We start from the raw sequence: 5,311 nt of genomic DNA, 5'->3' as shown, positions 1-5,311 counted from the left end.
ATAAGGGTCCTTGGCTAGACCCAAGATGAGGTTATATATTTTCTGAGTGGGATGCTTGGCGTCCCATGTTACACCGTCGGAGAGCAGCATCCAAACTTGAATCAATAACCTTCACGTAGTTGACCGGGTCGTCGTCTGCTATTCTCTTCCCAACTCCGAATTTTACTTCATCATCCCCGTACCTCAAGGTGAGTGTTCCGTCATTCATATCTACCACCGCTTGTGCGGTGGCAAGGAATGGTCTCCCTAGTATGAGGGGGACCTTGGTGTCTTCCTCCATATCGAGTATGACAAAGTCGGCTGGATAGACGAATTTGCTTACCTTTACCAAGACATTTTCGATGACACCTTGCGGGAATTTGACGGATCGGTCAGCAAGTTGTATGCTCATTTTTGTAGGACTCGTTGTTCCTAGGCCGAGCCTTTTAAACATTGATGAGGGCATGAGGTTAATGCTAGCCCCAAGGTCGGCTAGTGCATTACGAACGGGGGACTCCCCGATTGAGCAGGGAATCGTAAAGCTTCCGGGATCGATTTTCTTTTGGGGAAGTTTATTAAGTACGAGGGCAGAGCATTCTTCGCCTAAGTTAACTAATTCCAAAGTTTCAATTTTCTTTTTATGAGTGAGGAAGTCCCTCATGAATTTAGAGTACTTGGGCATTTGGGTTAGGACATCAATAAAAGGAATATTGACATGCAATTGTTTTAATAGACTTTCGAACTTTGCGAATTGCTCATTGGTCTTTTGACGAATTAACCTACCGGGGTACGGGACTCGAGGAGCCTTGGTAGGTTCTGGTGACGGAGGGGAGTTCTTCTCCTGCAGAGGCGGGGGTACCGTTTCTTCTGTCGGTGGTCGCGCTTCTGCAGGCCATACGGTGCGGTTTCGTAGCGTGATGAGATGAACTTGCGCTTTTGGGTTTGTTTCGGTATTGCTAGGTAATGCGCCTTGTGGTCTCTCGGCAAAATTTTGAGCTATTTGATTTAATTGTTTTTCTATGTTTTGAATACTAGCTTGTTGATTTCTAAAATTTGATTCTAATTGTAGAAATCTTTCCGAGTTTTTCTTTTCAGTGTCGGAGATGAGGCGAGATACAGTATCTTCAAGCCTTTCTCGTCCACTTTGTTGTTGAGTGAAATTTTGTGACTCATTTCTTGGTTGTTGAAAGTTTGTTCGTTGGGTTTGTTGGTTACTACTATTGCCGGGTTCTCTCCAACCAAGGTTTGGGTGGTTTCGCCATCCTTGGTTGTAGGTGCCCGTTGGAGGACCCGACGGCCTAGGTCTATTATCAATGTAGCTTACCGATTCTTGTTGATCGTCCGTTTCTTTCATACAACTCCAATTTTCATGTGGCCCACCACACTCGTCACAAGCCATAACCGAGACTGTTTTTGTCATTTCTAATTTTTTTATTTTTGAAGAAAGGGCCTCGATTTGGGCTTGTAAAGAAGTGCTTTCATCAACCTTATGGGCGCCCGGGGCAATGGATATTGCCTCGGGGGGTGTGCCATTGAAAATTGGTTTGAGCAATTTCCTCAATTTGGTTATATATTTTATGCGGGCGGCGATTACCTAAAAGTCCCCCGGAGCTAGAATCAAGTGTCTGCCTTGTGTGTGGCAACAGTCCATTATAGAAAGTGGATACTTGTTGCCATATCGCAAGGCCATGATGTGGACACTTGCGTAATAGTTCCTTGAACCTTTCCCAAGTTTCATATAAGGATTCCCCGTCCTCTAGTGAATATGTATTAATTTCAGTCATTAATTTAGCCGTTTTAGCGGGAGGGAAATACTTATATAGAAATTTTTGGGCTAGTTCATCCCAGGTGTTTACCGATCCAGCTGGGAGGGCGTTGAGCCAAGCTTTCGCTCGGTCTTTTAGTGAGAAAGGAAACATTCGGAGGCGGATGGCGTCATTTTATGCTCCATTGATCCGAAAGGTATCACATATTTCTAAGAAATTAGTAATATGTAGATGGGGATCCTCGTCTGCAAGCCCATGAAAGGTTGCGGAGTTTTGGAGCATTTGTATCAAATGCGGCCGAAGTTCGAAGTTATTAGCTTCAACATTCGGAGCATTGATAGCGGCGCCTAGGTTACCTACAGTGGGTCGTAGATAATCCATGAGGGTACGTTGGTCCGCCATTGGAGGTGGATCACCCGAAACTTTCTCTTGGTTTTTAGCTTTTAATCTTTTTCTGAGAAAGCGTTCGGGTTCTTCTAGAGGTTCTTTTATGTCCTTATTAGAACTGGAGCTCATACACTAGGTACGATTGGCGTCTGGTTCCAAGTCCTGCAATAAAAACAGAAAAGAATGCTGGTCAGAAGGTTCACCACGGCCCCGTGTTCAGCGAACACGGCCCGTGGTCGGAGTTACAGTGATTGTTTTCCAGATCCCAGTTACTGGAAAGTTGGACACGACCCCGTGTTGCACCGACACGGCCCCGTGGTCAGCCTTCTGTAACTTGGAAAACTAAAAACTGCCAGTAACGATGCTGGGCACGGCCCGTGTCCGACTAGGCACGGCCCGTGCTGAGCTCTGCAGAAGCTGAAAATCTAAAAAATCCTAAAAAAAATTAAAAAGAAAACTAAAAATATGATTAGGCCGTTGATTCCTAACTTTCTTAAAATCCTTGTGTCCCCGGTAGCGGCGCCAAAAACTTGATCTGCGTGAAGTGTGATATATTTTTTATGTATATTTTTAAGCCCTTTTTACACTTTTAGCCAAGTTTTAAATTTATAAAACATGATATTTACTAACACTAAACACACATATGGGCAAGTGCACCCATCGTGGATGTAGTATAGTGTTGGTAAGATACCGAGGTCGTCCAAGGACACAAGAGCTTTTAGTACCGGTTTATCCTCAACGTCTAATCAAATCAAAAAGGTTAGAAAAGGTTTTTAAACTAGAAAAATAAAAACTAACTAAATGCTGAAAAATAAAAATAAAATAAAAACAGATAGACAAGATGAATCACTTGGATCCGACTCGTGTATTAGCATAACCTTTGATTATTTTCGCACTTTTGCACTTGTTTAAGAGATTATCTTAGTTATTGTAGTAGGCCCCTCTTTTGGAGGCGACGTTACCCTCAACCCAGTAGTTTGAGTCAGCAAGGATACAATCCTAAAGGGTTGGATTATTGGAAGATAATGAATTAAGTTATTAATGCAAATTATGGTAGGCCCCGCTTTTGGCGGTGACGTTACCCTCAGCTAAGTAGTCTGAGTCAGCAGGGATACAGTCCTAAATAGCCGGGTTATAGTATTAATAGTAGTTAACTTATGAGGGGGTCAAAGAGTTTGGATCCCCGCCATCCAATACCTATGGGCATTGAAGGAGATCCTACTAAATTTGACCCAGGTCCCTTGCAGGACCTCTAAACACCGTTCCCTTAACCCCCGACCAGGTAGCCAACATACCTCCATATAGACCGTGGAGATATGAATGGTGAAAATCTTTTATTTTATATAGACAGTAAAATAATGCCAAGACACCACGGACAAACGATAAGGAAAGATCACCTTCAACATAAGTAACTAGTTATTAAAGTCATTAATACAAAACCAAATAAAAAGTGCAAAAGATTAAAAATAAAAAGTATTATACTAAACACTTGTCTTCACCAAGTGATGTAAGAGACTTAGGCAAACATGGCCTTGATTGTCAAGAACTCTTACTATCAATCTTGGATCCCGAGACGACTCACACACTCTACGATGGACAATGGATGATGGTGGTGGATGATGGTGTTATGGTGGTGGTGGGTGGTGGATGAAGTGTGAGAGAGGTGGTGTGCCAAGGGATGAGTTGGAATGAAACCAAGCACTCCTATTTATAGGCTGAACAGAAGGCTGGGCACGGCCCCGTGTCCGCTGGACACGCCCCCGTGCCCGTCTGACACTCTCTCTCTTCATTAATTGTAATTCGCAATTACAATTAATGCGCCTGCTGTACTTTCGCCACGCCCCCGTGCTCACTGGACACGGCCCCGTGGTGGGCAATAGAAGCTTCTACAGGTTTGTCTTTTCTACTGCTTCTTGGGCACGGCCCCGTGCTGGCTGAGCACGGGGCGTGTTCAGTCTTCTATTTTCTCTTCTTTGCTTGGGAGGATGCCGTTGAGGGTTCGGGCAATCTACTTTTGTTCCTTTTCTTGTATTTATGCTAGAATTAGCTGTCTTTTTGCTTCTTTTGTGTATTTGAGCTCATTTCATCCTGAAAATACAAAAGGAAGACAAAAACACTCTTTTTCCAACATTAGTACTTAAAAAGGGTTAGTTTTATGCCTCATTTGATGTAATTTATATGTTGCATTTTACACACATCAAAGACTGAATATTGGGATTCTGGATACGGGAGTATATTCAAGAGGTGGGACACATGAATTGAGCTAAGTTCATAAAACATCTAAATCGTATCCTGAATAGATTGAAATCTGTGTGAGAATTTAAGATGGATCAGAATATCGTCAATCGAAGTGAATTGTTTAAGTCTGAGCATGTAATTAAGCTTAACGGTACTAGTAATTGGTCTGAAAAGCTGATATGATTCCCTAACACGCTCACCAAAAATAAGTTTGTATATAGTTCAATTTCTTTACATTCTACAATTTAAGTTTTCTGTTATTTCATTTCTTAGTTTAGAACACATTAAAAATCCAAAAAGATTTTATTTCTACTTTATTTTAGACAAACCAAAGTGGAAAGTTGATTGTCTGATTCTCGAGATTTGAAGCATATGCAGGAGATTCTGAGGTGAAGAATGAGGAGAGCTTACTTTGTCAGAGATTGAGATGTTTTCAAAGTTAAAACAAGTTCATTAAGTTGATGCTTGTTACATTGTTTTAGAAAATATGAAAATGTTTTTATAAAATCAGTTTGATTCGTCAAATAATCAACCAGGGTCATTAAGTTGAACTTGGTAGATTAATTGAGTATCAAGGTCATTAATTTGGACCTGAATACTTGAGTGGATGTCTAAAGCTGATTTTGTTAGTGATTTATTGTTTGTAAAGATAGTTTGTAATGTTATTGGTTGAGTAACAGGTTTGGACTTCATTATTCCCAACGGAAGCTAAATGTCAAAGCTTGAACCAGAAACCTCAGATTCTAGCATACTGAGAGGGGGAGTCTGTGAAAGGGGGAGTCTGGATCAACAGCTAAAGGGGAGTCTGAAGATGGAGTCAGATTGTGATTCAAAACCTGTGAAGATTGAATGATGTAAAGACAGAGAGTTAGAGAAAAGACCTAGACTGAAGACTCAGAAGCTGGAGACTGCTGAAGACTACGTCAACATCCAAGGGGAAC

General features: G+C 41.7%; 1 non-coding gene across 1 annotated transcript; it reads left to right on the top strand.

The window, feature by feature from the left end:
- The first annotated feature begins 1,662 nt into the window (after window positions 1-1,662).
- LOC118490887 lies at window positions 1,663-1,769 on the top strand. The gene has a single exon (XR_004890112.1). It is a non-coding gene; the product is annotated as a small nucleolar RNA R71 (small nucleolar RNA).
- Window positions 1,770-5,311: the final 3,542 nt, after the last annotated feature.

This window comes from Helianthus annuus, chromosome 3 (assembly GCF_002127325.2).
Source record: "Helianthus annuus cultivar XRQ/B chromosome 3, HanXRQr2.0-SUNRISE, whole genome shotgun sequence".
In the NCBI taxonomy this organism is placed as follows: domain Eukaryota; kingdom Viridiplantae; phylum Streptophyta; class Magnoliopsida; order Asterales; family Asteraceae; genus Helianthus; species Helianthus annuus.
Note: the sequence above shows the minus strand (reverse complement) of the source record. Positions and strands in the feature narration are given on the sequence as shown.